Source organism: Medicago sativa, chromosome 7, assembly GCF_051527215.1.
Source record: "Medicago sativa cultivar Bolivia chromosome 7, Bolivia_mono, whole genome shotgun sequence".
In the NCBI taxonomy this organism is placed as follows: domain Eukaryota; kingdom Viridiplantae; phylum Streptophyta; class Magnoliopsida; order Fabales; family Fabaceae; genus Medicago; species Medicago sativa.
Genome location: NC_140755.1, coordinates 97122143 through 97141539, shown reverse-complemented (window position 1 = coordinate 97141539; position 19397 = coordinate 97122143). Strand labels below are relative to the sequence as shown.

Here is a 19397-nt window from a genome sequence, read left to right as displayed (position 1 = left end):
AGGTAGAAATTCCTGAAGATTTGCTCATATCAGACACAACAAATCCGTTGATGTCACTTATAGACTTTATGTATCCCGATTTGAATGATTACCTTGGTGACCCGCTATTTTTCCAAGAAAGGGAATACTCGCACCAACACTTGATTCGCATGTTAACGAATATATGATGTCACTGATTCCAGATGAAGAGAAAAAGTATTTAAGCTCTGATTCTGTTTGTCGATCGGGTGAAAATTCTGATGTCCAAAGCGAGTGGTTCACAACAGAATTTCTTAATGGTACTAAGAGCTCTAGAATTCCAAATCACCGGTTGAAACTAAGGGTGGGATGTCCAGTTATGCTGATGAGAAACATCGATCATGCCAATGGATTGTGTAATGGTACGAGGCTGACAGTTACACATCTAGGGAAGAGCATGATAGTTGCTACCGTAATTACAGGAAAAAGGGTAGCTACCAGGGTATTCATTCTGAGGATGAATCTTATTTCGAGTGATCCAGGACTACCCTTCAAATTCAGGCGCAGACAATTTCCATTGACGCTTTGTTTTGCAATGACAATAAATAAAAGTCAGGGTCAATCTTTATCTCGAGTGGGAGTTAATCTTCTTAAGTCTGTGTTCACGCATGGACAACTCTATGTCGCTGTCTCTCGAGTTACTTCTAGAAAAAGTTTGAAGCTGCTCATCTTGGATGAAGATAATAATGTTTGCAAGGAGACCACAAATGTTGTGTATCGTGAAGTTTTTCAAAAAGTATTATCATTGGTTATGTTTTACAATTGTTGTTGCTATAATTTAGAAAACAAAAGTTGCGTATTGTTTGGAAGTCATTTTTTTTATTTCTTTGTAAGGCGTACTGGTCATTACAAGACATGCAATTTCTATATAAGCAGATCCTCCTGCCATTGACTTTTAATTGATGCACTTTTCAGGTATAACAATACGCGGAACGTTTTTTTTTTTACAACGTTGTTACCCTAAAATACAATATTTACTTTAGACCATTGATTTTGTAAAAAATAAAAAAAATAACAATCGGCGTTTCTGTAGCCCAAACTATACTTATACACACCCGTAAAAAATTTAACGTTTGCATTCACAGACTAGGTGTATACATCTGACACTGACTATTATATAAAAAAATATAAAATTTTTAGTTTTTATGATTAATAAAATACATTATGTCAACAAATAATAATATACAGTACGTTGACGTATTTTTGCAAAAATATTACATATGCTAAGATGATATTTTTTTCTCATGTCAAATTTAAATTATAACCACACTTATAACTTTAATACTATAACATAATATAAAATCTATACATTTGATCCTAAAAGTTTTTTATTTCCCGTGCTTGGCACGGGTCACTATACTAGTATTACTATATTTACCGGGGCACTAGTTAACATTACCCAAAAATAATATATGTTATGGATTCAATATTAATAAAAAGAAGAATTCAAGAGAGAAGTCAGTGGCTAGCTCTATAACTATTACAGACAATGAAGAGCGAAAAGCAGATGAAAAATAGTTCAGTAGTAAGAGATAGATGGAGACAGAAAAACTATAGACCAAACCACTAAGAGGGATTTGGATTTAAAAGGTCTATCATTTAATATAATTCACGACAAGACATAATGAGATCATCTAATCCATATAATTAACCAAATCTAATAGTAAAAGATTTGTTATTGCCTCTAAATTCATACATGGACAAGCACATCTACCTCACTATTCTAATATCCCATTGATATGGTCTAAGAATTTTTTTATCATGCTAAAACCTCAAATGGTGATAGCATAAAATGAATAGCCCGGATTATTATTTGATAGAGGATTTACAATTCAGTATATCATACATAATTCAAAATATAAAAGTGTCTGCTTAAACTAACACAATGTCGCTGATTGCTTGAACAGATCAGTGTATGCTCTGTCAAAATTCAAGATAGTAGTATTACAAACATCATATTGAACAAGATAGCAGAAACCCAAAAAAGTCCCATCAAAGAATGTTGAATACATAATTTACAATATAAAAGTGTCTGCTTAGACTAACACAGTGCCGCTAATTGCTTGAACAGATCAGAGTATGTTCTGCCAAAATTCAAGATTGTAGTATTACAAACAACATATTGAACAAGATAGCAGAAACCCAAAAAATCCCAGCAAAGAAAGTTGAAGAGGGTAAAGTTAAAGGTAACATTTTATGAGAATAAAAAAAGCGGTGATAACATTCTGTGAACTCAACTATGTTAAAATACATTTTATATTTATTTCGTTTAAAATTCAGGCTCCAAAACCTCATTTTCATCCTTGAAATTGTAGGATGTTGTCAAATTAGTCCATAAAATTAAGAAATTGACAAAAATATCGTTGAAGTTGTAAATTGTCAGTCATTTTAGCTAAAAGTTAACATATTTGCAAACTAACTTGACATTCATATGTAGTTTTTTAACTGATCAATTTCATTTTAAATATTTAACTTTAGAGACTAATTTAAAATACTATGCTTCATACTACAGGAAATATGAAATGCTTACCAGCAATTGCCAGGACATCAGACCCACCATTGGTCAAACACTATTTTACGCAACTGATACGTTGAAGGTTAGACCATGGTAACAGATATTGACAATGAGCGTTGTTAAATAATAAGGCGGCGTAAATAGTAAGACTTATTTCTCAAATGAAATTTCACGAAAACACTAATGATTATCTCATATGTACAACTTTTGGCCACTGTTCAACCCATTTGTTGCACATCATCCATGTTGGTTTTCAATTATAACCATCAATGTTATGTCAACTAAATTGAGAAGCTTGTCATGAGTACATAACGCCTTAATTATGAGTACAGGTACATCTTGTTCCTAGCAGTCTCTAATAGAGGTGGTCGCGTAAAAGGGTTTAGGTATAGGTTAGAGAAGTTGGTTCAACATTTTAGGTCATATGATGATGTGGGTGAAGCGGTCATAAGTATTGAAATGAAATTTAAGAAAGTAAAAATAAAAATAAAAATAAGCATTATATGGTGTAATGTAAAATCCAGGTAGTAGAGTAGCAATTTCTTTCCATAACATTTTTTTTTACAATAAACAAAACCCATTATTTTATATTTTTGGTAATTTTATGTATTATTGTCGTGTATATTATATCATTTTTTAACTTTGTGATAATATATATTTATTATTATTCACAATTTGTTTAGGTAAAACTTATTAAAATAACTTTCTACAACTTTGATAGTTGATATTTTTTAATCAAAACTAATTAGAAATAAAAAATATATATAAACATGTAGGGCCAAGTTTAAATTCTTTATAAATGACAACCACCGTTGAACTTAAAAATACTTAAATTTACTATAGACTATTAGACCTTGGGTGGTAATTTTCCCCCACAAAAAGTAATTTAGAAAGAAGAAAAAAATAAATGAAATGTCAAAGTCTTGGATGGATGACTTATGTGCTTGTATTTGTTTCTTTCTTTCGTGGCCCTAAACACAGTCAGAATGGACGACCACCGAAGGCACCACTTTTTTTTTTTATAGTAATGTATAAATATAGTATATAAAAATATTTAGAGTGACACTATTTTTTTATAGTGATACATGTTAATAGTTAGAGAAATGCAACTTTTGGTATTTATGTGTTAGTTGAAGAGTATTTTATTTAAGGGTAATGCTAACCAGTGCCCCGGGGCACTGGTTAAGGAAGTCAAAAGAGGAAATTTTAAGCCAAAAGAGGAAACATTTAATGGATCGATTACACAACTTTGAATGTATATATTACCCTTTTTGGATCATTATTTAAGCATTTGATGCAAATATTAGCACGACCCTTTTATTTAATGTATTTTTTCGAAAGGGATAAAATACAAAAGAATATATAATTAACATTGTTCCCCTAAAAAAAATAACATTGTTGATATTCCTCATCTAATTTCAAAGTGGTAAGCGATGTAACTTATATTTTTTTTTTATAAAATAATATAACATTACAAAATTTTATGCGGTAACTTATAAAAAAAAAAAAATTAGTTATTTGATAGATGATAGATACATAATACATAAATATAATAGGGATTAAAATTTACAACCCCTTTATATTTCTTCCATATATAATATATATTCTCATGTGACATGTATGACTCAAAGAATGGTATTTAATACACGAAGAATGGATGATAGATGTTTTCGTTACAATCCGCGATTTCTATCTTCGATGTCGCCTTCGTTTTTGTTTTGAGCTGCGTTTTTGTAACAATTTATGTTTGTTTCACCTTTATGCTATTTCGATTTTTGTTTGTTTATATTCTGTTATATTTTTTTTTAATTTCTGTTCTGGTTCAATTTTTGATGAATTTATGCTGAATTTTCTTGCCAATTATGCTGAATTAAAAGAGAATAAGAATGTGAAATTGGAGATGGGTGAAGAAAAATAAGAATAGGAATAGACATGGTGGTAATGGTGGTGATGATGATTTTTATAGGAAGAAGATGTCCTACGATCAATCCTTCTTGAGGAATTTTTTTAATTAAATCTGAATAATAATAATAATAATAATAATAATAATAATAATAATAATAATAATAATAATAATAATAATAATAATAGCAATAAAACTAATTAATAATGAATTATTTTCTTTTCTTTTTTTGTGCGTGCCACGTGGTGTGAAATGATTGGGCCACATGACACTCTGTTAGATTTGTTTTTTTTTTTTTATGGAAAGTTAACAGAGGGACGAATACCAATATTTTTACAAAGTGCTGGGACCTAAGTCACACAAAAAAAGTGCAGGAACCAATACCAAAATATGGTGAAAGTTCGGGGACCAAAACATGGAATGTAATTTATAAATTAAGGGAAGATATATTTTTAAAATCAAAAGCATTTGATAATTGTAATGAGAAATGTTGTTTTGTGCAAGACAATACAAAACGACTTGTCAAAAAAATATACAAAACTCTCATAAAAAGAGTACGATATCCGATATCTGATATATTTCTCTCGTTAAAAACTTTATCAGGAAAATTCAGTGGGACAAAATCTTGGTGAAAGGAAAAAAAAGTGTAGAATATATTTATTTCTTCCCCCTAACCAAACAATCGATGAAGACCAATCTTTTTGTGTCAGTTGCTCAAAAGCTCGAGAGTTAATTTGTAAAGGGTATTCAAGATATCACATGAACAAATTTGTTGAATGTTTAGATGAGCACTCTTCTGAAGATCATATGTGGAAGAAAAAAAAAAAACTATGAAAAAATATTTTTTTCTTTCTTTCTATCTTTCTTAATGTACCATCCTTTCAACTCATCAGTGTACATTGTATTATATTCATAAATGATTGTTGTATTCATTCTTTTGAAAGACAAATCACAAGTTTCTTCTATGTGTTCAATCATAGACCTCAACCAAAACATTAGTGTTGAGGATCAGAAAATAACCTTAATATCTAAAATAATAAATAATATATGATAACAAGAATAACTTTCAAGGTACATTATTATTCCTCAATTGAACTAAAATATGCTACTTCAAGACAAATTAGTTCTTCATTATTTACTCGAATTCTCAATTGATATTTGTCTACATCAACTGACTTTACAACCATTAAAGTGTACAACAAAAAATGTATTTCAATTAATGGTGTACGTAATATCGTATATTATGTCATTATATAAAAATAATAAAAAATTGAAGACACCTGAAAATGTCCAAATTATAAACACTCCTTTTGTTTCTTCATATTTTAAAACCGATTACGAACGGTTTGGTTCATCGGTTCCTTGAATCTCAAAATAAAAAACCGAGAACCCAACCAAACAAGGTCGATTTAGATTGGTTCAGATCGGTTTTGAACTAAACCATACAAGGTCGAATACCTTTTCGATTTGATTCGGTTTAGACTTTCAATTTACATTCATTGCACGATCGACGACACGTCATGAATTTTGTGAGTAGGGATGCTATTATACACACGTGATAACAATATCAAATGTCAAATTCTTATGTAATTATCATAGCTGTCATTAAGGCATTATGGAGGCTACACTTACATTTAAAGGTGTAGTTGGTTTTTATGGAAAGATAGTGGTGATGGTGATGAAGAACAAAGTAAGGAGATGGTGGAGAAAGAGATGGAAGGGAGGGAGATGATGGTAGCGTGAAGGGAGAAAGATGGAAGGGAAATTAATTGGGTTTTTGTTTTAAAAAAAACATGTTAATCCAATTGGACTTTTAAAAATATCAAAACTAATTTTATTTTAATTATTATTTTTAGTATTATTTTTTTTAAAAAAATTATTATTTGTACCAGGTGGAAATTAAAAAAAATAAAAAATAAAATAAAATAAAATATCATGTTAGCATGCCACGTCATCAAATTTATTCAGTCACATGATGACTGTTGATTGTGGGGGGTAAACCAAATAATCTTTATTTTACAGAGGGGAATCTCCAAGTTTTATTTTCATAGGGAGTAAACCAAAAGACCGATTGTGGGGGGTAAACCAAATAATCTTTATTTTACATAGGGGAATCTCCAAGTTTTATTTTCATAGGGAGTAAACCAAAAGACCCCAAATAGCATGGGTAAAAGCTTATTAACCCTTATTTAAATTAAAATGTTACTAAGCCACCCAAGCCGGTCGTACGCCCATGTCCACACAGTTGGAATTGTTAAAGGCCAAGAATCGCAGACTTCAACGCATACCCCATTGATCACTTCCTTACACTGACCGGATTTTATAATTATTAGTTTAACGCTATTAGTTACTATTAATATATGCAAACATGCATAAAATACTCATGTCATAACCGCGTTGTTCCATGGATTCTCCAAATGCATTTCCTTCCTATATATACCCACGCACCATTCCTTTCTTTCTCATTAATTTCACAATCAACAACAATTGTCTCTTCTTTAGTAAACCAAAATTGTTTCTACTCTTCCTTTAATTTCTGTCACATTTACCTAACATAATACAGCAAGTATGGCCAATATGCAACCTCAATTGAACGACGCTAACTACTGGTCTACCATTCCATTGGCACCAGGACAGTCCAGCAGCTACAACCAAAGCAACCATAAAAGTTGTTGTAGTTATGTCTGTAACATCTTTAGGAAGCTTCTGCTTGCGCTCATTGTCCTCTTTGGTCTCATAGTCCTTATCTTCTATCTCGTTGTTCAACCTCGCGCCTTCAAGTTCTATGTTACGAAAGCCGAACTAACACAATTTGACTACACAAACAACACACTACACTACAACATGGTGCTCAATTTCACAGCACACAACCCAAACAAAAAACTTGGCATCTATTACGATAAAGTTGAAGCTCTAGCTTTCTATGAAGGATCGAGATTTGCAAATGTCGATGTGATCACACACACACATGAACTCGTTTCGCCAAAACAAGAAAACTAGTGACCCCATGAGTGGTGTTTTCTTGGGACAAAAATTGTTGGTACTCGACAATGATCAAGTCTCTGAATTCAGCAAAGACAAGAGTGTTGGAGTTTATGGTATCTATGTGAAGCTCTACTTCAGGATTAGGTTCAAACTTGGAGACTCGATATCTCGCACATTCAAGCCTAAGGTCAAATGTGACCTCAAAGTTCCATTGAAATCAAACAATAATGCAACCTTTACCTTCACTCGGGTTTTGCCCAACAAATGCAACGTTGTGTTCTAGGTTACCTACGGTTTTTGCATACGTAGAATTCTATTTTAATTTCCAAATATTTCTTTTCTGTAATTCTAATGATTTGCGATGAAATTTGTTATTTGTTTATTTATTCATTGTTAAACATGTTAAACCATCATGTAGTGTGTACTTTGGTTCTCGAGAAATTTGTGTTGATCTTAATTTGAACTCATTGATGCTTCTTGGTTTTCTTTTTCTCACGATTAATTTTCTAATTTAGCTCTTAACGGGAAATATTAACTTTTGAAAAATTCATATAAATAAAGCGTGCTTTCTCTTTTAATACTACTTCCTAGCTCCTCCATCCCACAATGGTTGACATAATTTGACTATTTCTATTATTTACATTGCATAGTCTTACCATATTTTTCTTCTAATATATAAAGATAAAGAGTGACATATAAGATATTGTTGAATTTGTTTCAATAAATATTTTTAAAATATCATTTTTTTTTTATAATTTTTGTCAATAGAGGAAGTATACTAAAGTTTAAAGTCACTGAATCTCGAGGTTAGATAGTTCATTTCCCAAAAGAACCTAGGCAGAAAAAGAAACATTTTCTAATTAAAAAATTAGTTACTGCACTAGAAGTTAGCGAAGGTAAAATGAAAAGCAAGAGAACCAAATCTAAGCTATAAATAAATAAATAAGAAACTCTAAAACGCAAAAAAGAAAATCTCAAAAGAGAAAAAAGAAAAAAAAAATTACAAAGAATTATGAGAACCACTCCTAGAACATGTATTATGAACAACTATACGCTCTGATTGTGTTGATATTTTCTTTTTAGGCTTGGAGACCAGTTCAGTAAAGCCTTGAGATGATTTTTGTTCAAAAATTCTTTTGATATGCAAAATCATGAGCAACCATAGCATTAAAATTTTGACTAAGTTGGTAGACCCAAACATTATCCTTCTTTGTTACTTCATTATTCGAAGGACCAACGATAGGTATATCAAGATATTAATTTATCTCTTATTCCTCTCTCTATTTTTTAGCTAAATAATTGATAGCAACAACTTTTTATTCGACATCCAAATAAACCCTCCAAGAGCATTGATTCTCAACATCCACAACATGTGTCGAATGTGTTTGTTGTGGAAACATCAACCTGTACTGGAATATTAGAAGCTCCAACCTACGGTGGAACAACAAGGACATTTTGAGGGGCTTGCTCCTCACAAATTGCAAGAGAAAATCCTTCGTAAAAAATAAAGTGATATTGTTTTGTGAACAAATCCCTTAAAAAGCATGCATTTTCGAAGGGTTTTGTGAGTTTTTCATTGTTTTGCCCATATGTGAGACTGCGATTTTCCTTCTAGTGTGCAAAGATATCATCTTTTAACTTATCAATCAAATTTTCTAGTTAAAATATTATTATTTAAAACCATTTTTTTTTGTCAAAAAACTTAGTGGCTTCCCACACTATAAATGTGTAGAAGTAGGGCTACAGTTTGAACCTTTACCCCTGCATATCAATATTTATAGAGCTATCAACCAAGTTGCAGCTACAAGACAAACCAATTTTCTTTATCTGTTGAAATAATTTAAAAAGTTATATAACAAAATGACATATGAAATATGTGATTAAATAAGTGTATCCATTATCCTTTAAAAAAAGTGTATACATTTTTGCACTATATACATCAATTAATCTCTTCATTTTTTGTATAAAAGTAGAAACTCTTAATTTTTAAAACAAATATGTAAATAAAGGCTACAAACATGTAAATAAATTATATTAATTATTTAATTAACATTGAAAGGCTACAAATATGTAAATAAAGATCTCCTAAAAAAGATGTAAATAAAGATATTATTATAGACTACACACGTGTGACGACAAGATTAAATGTCAAAGTTTTGATAATTATAGTAGCAGCCAAAATAACAAATTAAAGAGGAGGCTACACCACACCAGTATTTAAAAATGGCACTACTCCACCCAAGTTGTATGCCCTTGGGCCATGTCCATATTGGATAATCTAAGACTACCGTCAACACATTAATCCGCCATTGATCGTTTCCTTACCCTACCTGAGTTTTTTATTAGTAAATCAATCAAAACATGCATAGATTCTTCAATGAATTTCCTTTCTATATATACGCACACACCATCCATTTGTTCATCATCTCACAATTCACAACAATATCTCTAATTCTCTTCCTTGTTTTCTTTGTCACATTAATTATTTAGAACAAAAAAAAAATATTGTCACACCTTACATCACATATTTACCTCGTGTTTGTTTACTGATCATAAGCAAGTATGCAACCCCAATTAAGCGATTCTTACTATGGACCTGCCATTCCACCGACACGAGGGCAATCCCGCAATCGTCACCACCGTGGCAGAAGCTGTTTCAGCTGTCTCTTCAGCATCTTTTGGAAGCTAATAATTGCTCTTATTGTTCTCTTTGGTCTCATAATCCTTATCTTCTTTCTCATTGTTCAACCCCGTGCATTCAAGTTCTATGTCACGAAATCTGAATTAACACAATTTGATTACACAAACAACACACTACACTACAACATGGTGCTCAACTTCACATCCCACAACCCTAACAAAAAACTCGGTATCTATTACGACAAAGTTGAAGCTCAAGCATTCTATGAAGGGTCAAGGTTTGCTAACGTAGATGTTATCACACACATGAACTCATTTCGCCAAGACAAGAAGAATAGCACTCCTATGAGCGGTGTTTTTTCTGGTCAAAAACTATTGATGCTCGACAATGATCAAGTCTCTGAGTTCAACAAAGATAAAAATGTTGGAGTTTATGATATCTATGTGAAGCTCTATTTTAGGATTAGGTTCAAACTTGGAGACTCCATATCCGGAAAGCTCAAACCTAAGGTCAAATGCGACCTCGCAGTTCCTTTGAGCACTCGTAATGCAACTGATTTTACCTTCATTCGACTTATACCCACCAAGTGCGATGTTGAGTTCTAAGTTCTAAGCTAGTAATTTCTTGAAATTGTATTTGAATTTCTTTCTTCTATCTCATTTAATTTTTTGTATGTAATTCTGATAATTGGCATGAAATTTGTTGTTATTTTATTCATTCTTTGACAGTGTGATACGATTATACGTACCATCCATGCAATGTACTCTAGTTGTTTTTGTTTTAATGGGAATGCAATGTACTCTAGTGCTTGAGAATTGTTTTTATTTTTCTTGTTTTTGTATAGAGTGGGTTTGAAGTAGATGATTATATTTATAGAAAAATTAGATTCTTATATGAGTCAAATGCTTCAGTTAATATATCTACCTTTATTTATATTACTTTTTTGTTTTGTTTAGAGACCAATTGTGTTTGATAAATGTATTTTGTTTTATTTTGACACATTCAATCTCTATAACAACTACATAAATAAATTCAATAGTTAAATTAGATGGTTAAAGTAGGTTATGTAAATAATGTGTATATAGTAAAGCAAAAATATATTGAAAAACCAACTAGAGAGACCCTAAAAGAAGGATTGTCACCCCGCCCCACTAGCATCGATGTTAATTAACTACATCAATTTCATAAATAACTAATTGACGCAAATATATCAATATAGATAAGTAAAAATGTACTCCATCCGTCCTAATTTGTAAGGAAAAAAATCAAATCAAACTTATTAAGAAATTTGAAATATAATTATTTGAAATATAATTGTGTTTTCTTTAGAATAAGTTTCATCGAAGATGTAAAAATAATTTTCATTGACTATTGATTATGGAGAAAATGGAAGAGAGAAAATTGAATGTAATTTGCATTTAATTTCATTAGAATAAACAAAAACAAAATGAAATAAGATAAAAGTTTGTCTTTTTTGCTTACATTTTGGGACAAAGGAATTGACGGAGGGAGTATTAATTAATTTACTTTGTTATAAATTTGTAAATAGAAAGGTTATTATTTATTTTGCTGGGAGATGTTATTACTTATACCCATGTGATGACAAGATTAAATGTCAAAGGCTTATACTCCCTCCGTTTCAAAATGAGTGTCGCTTTAGCAAAAAAAATTTGTTTCAAAATGAATGTCACTTTCAGTTTCCAATGCAATAATAACTTTTTCTTTTCAATTGTACCCTCCAATTAATACTCTGCACACTACTTTCAAAGTATTACTTTTAAAACTAACCAATAGTTAATAAGGATAATTTGGTAAAATAACCATTCTCTTTCTTTTAATCATTGCATTTCTTAATATGTGTGTAAACACCTAAAACGACACTCATTTTAAAACGGAGCGAGTATAAGTATAACGGCGGCTATTATCAAGTGGATGCTACATTAAAAAATTGTACCTACTCAAGAGGGAATTTGTTTCGTAAGAATGTTTCTTTGTTCAATCACCTTCGTAGTTGGTTCGGACCAGGCTGGGAACGAAACTCAGTCCACAATCTCCATCAAACTTTGCACCGGTCAAAATCATCAACCATTTATATAGCTTCCTTAACAAAGTAGAAATTGAATAGTAGTTTATAGCAAATATTCAACACGGTCACGTATTTACAACCGCGTTATCCCATAAAAAATCCAACCCCTATTCCTTTCTATATATACACACCACCCTTTGCTTCTTATCTCACAATTCACCATACTTTCTCTCCATCAAGGCATCAATTTTATACAATCCACAGCACAACTTTTCTTCAACTCTTCTTTTCACTTCATCTTTCTTAGTTTTTACTACATTAGCACCATAGTATATCTTGCTCTCATTAATCATATTTATAAAGCATGGCTGATAACAAGCAACCACAATTGAACGGTGCGTACTACGGCCCCGCCATTCCACCACCAGCACAACCTCGCCCTCACAACCACCGAAGCAGAAGTTGTTGTTGCTGTCTCTTCAGTTTCTTCTGGAAGCTTTTAATCGCACTCATAGTTCTTGCTGGCCTCGCAGTCCTTATCTTCTATCTCGTTGTACAACCCCGCCCCTTCAAGTTCTATGTCGACGAAGTCAATCTAACGAAATTCGACTACAGCAACAATACACTAAACTACAACATGGTGCTCAACTTCACAGCACGCAATCCAAACAAAAAACTCAACATCTATTATGATAAAGTGGAGGCACGAGCATTCTACGAAGGGTCGAGGTTTGCCAATGTTGATGTGATCACACACATGAACTCATTTCGCCAATACAAGAAGAGCAGCAACCCCATGAGTGCTGTTTTCTCAGGACAACATGTTTTGGTGCTCAACAACGATCAAGTCTCTGAGTTCAACAAAGACAAGAGTGATAAAGTTTATGATATCTATGTGAGGCTTTACTTCAGGATTAGGTTCAGACTCGGGGATTTGATATCTGGTGATTACAAGCCTAAGGTGAAATGTGACCTTAAAGTTCCTTTGAGTTCTAAAAATACCAATGCAACATCCTTTGAATTCACTAGGACCAAGTGTGATGTTGATTTCTACTAATGTCAGAACATCGTTTTCTTGGCACAACAGTATTGATATATGGTTTTCTTCATTATTATTTTTTTGTACGTGATATTTGTTGTTGTTCTATTCATTCTTTGGTTGTACATTACGATCATACCTTTATATGCAATAAATAATTATTTTCATTAGTTATCTGGATTTGTCTTTTGTTATTAAATTTAATTCATACCATTAATCCTAATTGTTTCTAATAAAAAAGACCATTCGCCAAAAAAAAAAAGGACTCCTTGTTATCTACTAAAAAAGGCCATTAACAACAATATTTGGCTAATAAACTCAGTTTAGCAATAAACTCTCAACGATAAGCACCATCAAGTCCGGGTGTTAGACTTTTTTTTTTTTTTTTAAGGAGGTTTGGGTGTTGAACATTGTTTGGCTAATTTGTACGTGGAGTAATGTGAAGGTGCAAGTGGAGTCCTATGCGTATTACCGCATAGGAGCACACCATAATCAACCATAGCCGTCAAAATCATCTCTAACGGTTTTTAGGGTTCACGTCGTAAAACCCGGAGAAATTCAATTGATCTATAGATTAATTGATCCTTCAATTGAATACCGAATTAAAAAAATAGCATAAAAACTATCTCGGAATTAAATATTCTCACAATGATCATTTATAGTACGTTGCTAACATTATTTTGAGTAAGTAGAATTCAACTCGAATTACTTAAAGCATGGTCTTATGACTTATTAGTCTTGTGAGTAAAAAAAAAATATACGGTCATAACTAAAGGTGTTTGACCAATTAAGTTGATCATTGATGAATCGACGAATTTGATTAATACTTCTCACTTAACATTGTTATAAAAATGGGTCAGGCTAAAAAGTTAAACAATAAAATATAGCAAGATTGTATTGTAAGTTGCGTAGTCAATTTAAAAAAAAAATTAACATAGAATTTTGTTTTTTGTTTTGTTTTTGGCTTTCTTGAGAGCATTTGCTATCATTTTCCAAAAAAAAAAAAATACTTTAATGTCCTATGGAAAATTCTTGGCCCACCTAAGATAGGATGTTGTATGCTTTTAATTTCCATACATGCGCAATTGAAAAGTTTATTACCGCAAGATGACATCGGTGACAAAGTTCACTCTCACGAGTTTTATCGTTGTTAATGCAATCTCAAAATTATATTTTGTTGGAATATTGAATATACCCAATTGGAGAGTGACATATTAGTATTTAGTTGGGTTCTCGAGTGTGTGGAATATTAGAATTATACTGTGTTTATTAAAAATGGCACTACTCCACCCAAGTTGTACCGTAGAAGTTCCTTGTAAAGAAAGGAAAACTTAATAGACTTAGTATTAGTGAATTGGTTATTGGTTGTATTAAAAACATATCAAACACGTGTATTTGTGTTAAGTCTCATATTGGATGACACTCACAAAGACACAAAGCTAACTAACAAATTTATAAGTTAGCCACCTTTAATTGTCACGAAGTAACAAACTGAATTGAATTACACTCTCAACATCGAGACCCATGGTTCAAAAGTTCGAATAAATAAACACAATTTCCCCACCACTTATAGATGCATTTTCTTTGTTTCCAACAACGTGAGACTTTCTTATAGATTTACAATACCATACGTGTATGGTTTTTGTTTGAGATCGGGATACGCATACCATGTTCATTGTTACTACTTACTACTTACTAGTGAAGCTTCACTAGAAGACTGAGTTGGGAAAGAAGCTCCCTGTTTATGATGCTAGTTCGCTTCCTTTTACATACAAAGAGCTCAATATAATATTGATTGAGGATGTTGAGGGTATTGGCACTACAAGTTGATTGATTATTCAAAAAAAGACCATGTAAATTTTCTTTAAATTTTTAGATTTTGTAACAAATATGAGTTGTAAATTTGTGTGTTTCAGGAGAAAGAGAATTTGAAGTTGCAATCAAGTTTTTTGCTCATTTTAGCATACATCAGTTACATAAGCTTCTCAGTGGAAAAAAAAAGTGGAAACTCCCCAAGAAGCTATCAATGCCATTGACATTGTATTGAAAGAGCTTGCATCTCATAGGTGAATTTCTGCTTGGTCTTTCAAATTTTAGCACATCATATTATTGTTTCTTACACATCTTCAGCCATGCATCATTTGGGAGCTTACACTATTCTCAGGATTTTATAAAAAACCACATAAGCTGAGTGGTGGCTTGGAATCATGGTGCGCAGTTTCTACCAAAGTATAAGGCCTACTCAGATGGTGTTATCACTTGATGTTGGTGAGACTTCTACCATATCTTCATCTTTTTTTTTTATTGAGATTCAAAGTCTCAGCCCTCCTCTTATTGAGGGAAAAAGGGATTTGATAATTCAAAGTTAGACTTGTTTCAGTCAAGTTAGATAACATTAATCCCCCTGCCAGCTTCGCTTCACCGTTGTGTATTTTGAAGAAAATCAATTTTGAGGTCTTATTTTAATATTTCATTTTCTTAAGCTACTAAACTAAGTACATACATGATACATATCCCAACATTAAGCTCTTCCAATTTAGCTCGATATTTTTAAGTAATGGTTTTAATACAAATCTTGTGGATGGAAGAAAAAACATAGTTGTGAGGAGAGATTTTGGGTATGTTTTTTACAGATTATAAAAACAAAAGATTTTTATTTTTGATAATTTAGAGATTAGATGTGTGTTTATTAAAAATTATTTATAATATCTTCTCAAAAAAACATTATTTACAATTTTAATAATTAATAATTAAGATTAAGAAAACAGAATTCTTTTTTTTTTTTTTAAAAAACAGAAATTAATGTGTTTGTGTTTTGGATACATTATTGTGTTTGTTTAACACAATGAAATTATTATTATTTTTAAATAAAATAAAGAATAAAATAAAAATCAATCATCAAAAACAATTTTTTTTTTGAGAAACTTAATCATATAACATCATATTTGAAATAGTTTTATAATATTTTTATTTTCAAAAATGTATGTAACAAATAGAACGAATGAAAACTTTAAAAGTCCCTTTTCTTATAGTTTTTTCCATTAAAAAATCACTTTTATAAAAATATAATACATACAGTAACCAAAAACAAGAGTCATTGAAAACCTTAGAACAAAAACAATACATGTGATCAACATCAAATCAGTCGCAAAGCAAATAAATTGTTAACATAATAAATCGGTAATCACTAGATCAATATGAGCTTTGGTGAATATCAATATATCGGTGAAATATATGAGCTTTGGATGTAACCCCAACATTCAACAGCGTTGTTGCTATGGTTATACGACAGTAATCAAAGGGTACTAGAATTCACAAACAATAAGCTAAAGTATTATTACACAAATGTCATAATCAAAATAATGCCCAAGGATAGGCTTTGTCTTCAAGCACCTGGGTCCAATAATTGGACATGTCATAGTAGCCTTGAATCCTCACATGGCTGCTACGAGAAAAATACACAGCACTTGGTATTTTCCCCGGATTACTGGGCAAAAAAAAAAAACAGAAATAATAACAATTAATAAATTACAGAAATAACTATTAAATTAACTATACATATCAGTCCGCAGTGCCTACATGCAATCGTTACAAATCCATGGATCAAAGGGGGACAGATTGTATGCATAAGAGAAATAAAGAGCATATTAAATCTCTGAAGGTAACATTGTATTGAGTCATAAAAGATGAAAAATGAGATACAATGGTCTCTTATGAATCTACTGCACCGACAATATAACTAACTCTACCTAAATTTCTATTGATTCATAACTTCTGTTAGCAAAATTGCAACTCACATCTACAAGTCCTAGAAACTACTTTCGAAGCTAAACAGATGATGTGCAAGTGCAAGCACAAATTAGCAAGCAAAGCAAAGCCAAGCAAAAATAAACGGATGATGTGTGTGCCTATTTATTTACCAACTACAAATAGGAAAGTAAATATGAAAGAGAAAAATCATACATCCAGCCAAAAGGAATGTTGACATGTGCCAACTCAGCCCTAAGGTTATTCAAAAGCTTCTCCACCTTCCTCTCAAACCCTGCCAAAAAAAAATTCCAAAAATTCCAAACAATTTCAAAAATTTCATAATTTTAAAAATCAGCTCACCAGAACCATACATATTAAGGGACCAACTAGGACATTCACACCAGAACCATACATATTAAGGGACCAACTAGGACATTCACTCCTCTTGTAAGTACAAGAGCATACCCAACAACAAAACTCATGATGCCATTTCTAAATTCTAATCCAATAAAAGGATAAAGAAAAGAAAGAAAGAAAAAAATAGTGTTTAGCGTCTATTTTAATATAATCAAAATTCGAATGCAATTTTTACTCTATTTTTGATTCACAATTTCATTAGTATCCAGTTGTAAACCCTATTATAAAATATAGAAACAACGCAAAATAAAATAAAATATCTGCAAAATTAAGAAAATGGATCAAATAAGGTTATTTAAAAGTGAATTTTATAGTCTAAATTATAAAATTAATAACAAAATATTTAAATTCAATTATCATTGGCTTTTAAATTATAAAAGAGATGAATTTTTTTTTAAATGGTGACTCTAAGTTAGTAGATATCATAAAAATAATTATTTACGTTAAAATTGATTTAAGCGTAGTGTTTATTAAGGGAGAGAGTTGTAATTCAAGCATCTCATAAGAGGAGGGTATAAATTTTGTTTTTCAAGAAAGGAGAGTGTAATTTTAAATTAAGAGGAGGGATTCAAGTTTCTCTTGGGGGAGGAAAGTGTAATTTAATCAAAAAATAAATGTTTTTTTATATAACGGAAAAAATATATATTGATCGCTTAAATAAGGCCTCGTGTTAAATAAGATTAACTGGTCAACTTGAATTTGTGGTAGTTATTTACCGTTCAACACTTTATAAATCAATTTATTTAATTTATTTCAAAAGTGATTTAAATGGTAGTTAACTATCGGTGTGAGTATTTTTAAAGGTTTGAAGTAATTTGTGAGCAATCATAGATGTTTAAAGAGCAAAACCCTATGTGATATTATCACCAGGGATATGAATTGGATCCATGTTCATGGGGCACCTACAAAAATACTTGCAATAGGTATGGTAAATGTATAAATTAATGGATCGGGGTCTGGATTAGGTAATTACTTGCAAATTTGAATGAGTATGACCGGAGGTACAAACACTCTAATGTCAACCCCGGCCTGGAGCCCACATATATATAAATATGTAATTATAATTTTATATAGTGCTGAAATTGATTAATCTCTTCCATAAAAAAAATTAATTAATCATGAACCTTTGTTATTTCTTGTAATGGATTTGTTTTTTATATTTTAGATTTTTTTGGTTTTTTTTAGATTTTTTTGGTTAAATACTATGATTTGTAATATTTTACAAGTTGATTTGAACAATTTTATGTTGTATATATCATGCCTAAAGGTCTCCATTGTCATTCCTAACTATCTCACATATTGGTAGAGCAACGCTAATTCACAACATGAAGTTGTATCTTCTCCTTCACTCTCCTCTACATCTCTCTTCAATAAGAAATTTTAAAATAATCAAAAGAGAAGTTAAGAGAGAAATAAAGAGTTAAGAGAGTGAAGGAAATGACATAATTTAAATGTGTTATTGATGCATACAAGCATATATATGCTCTAACAATGGCATGAATTAAAATAGAACGCAAGAAATCACCAACAAGCTCTTTTATTAATAATCATAAAGTAACCAGTAACAAAGCATATGTAATTGCCATTGTCTTTGATTTATATTTTATTTGAAAAATCTCTAAAGATAGCCTGAGCTTATAATAAGTAATTCTTCTTACTTTCATTTCCCTAAAATGGATTTGAAACTGTTGGATTAGTAAGCCACTCCATGTGTAAAACTATTCCAGGTGGCAGAGAATGATCATGGCATTCCTCCTTCTTCACCTTCTCTGAGTCACCATTCTTCCCTTTTGAGTCGTTTTTGTTTCTTCGATTTTGATAATTGTCTTCACCTCCCTCTTTAGTCCACCTTCCTGTCAAGAGAGACAAATATAATGTTAGTAGTTTACTCTCAAAAATTAGCTATTGTCTTTGCTTTGGTCATCCCACATAATGGTGTTTGATTTAGTTTGAATTATTACTCAAAAAATATTTGATCTAATTAAGTGCGATTTTGATTGAATTGGGTCATTTGATATTTATCAACGCACAATTTTATATTCATATTACGTCAAATAAAAAAGTATAATAAACTATAGATTAATATTGTGAAATGCTTGTGGA

The 19397-nt window shown here is 31.1% G+C and overlaps 3 pseudogenes across 1 annotated transcript; all 3 read left to right on the top strand.

Annotated features, from left to right (window-relative positions):
* The first annotated feature begins 6920 nt into the window (after window positions 1–6920).
* On the top strand, window positions 6921–7896 carry LOC146910838 (NDR1/HIN1-like protein 10 pseudogene; annotated as a pseudogene).
* Window positions 7897–9864: 1968 nt separating this feature from the next.
* Window positions 9865–10979, top strand: LOC146910837 (NDR1/HIN1-like protein 10 pseudogene; annotated as a pseudogene).
* Window positions 10980–12289: 1310 nt separating this feature from the next.
* On the top strand, window positions 12290–13301 carry LOC146910836 (NDR1/HIN1-like protein 10 pseudogene; annotated as a pseudogene). Its single transcript, XR_015018619.1, has one exon. The product of XR_015018619.1 is annotated as an NDR1/HIN1-like protein 10 pseudogene (transcript).
* The last annotated feature ends 6096 nt before the right edge of the window (window positions 13302–19397 follow it).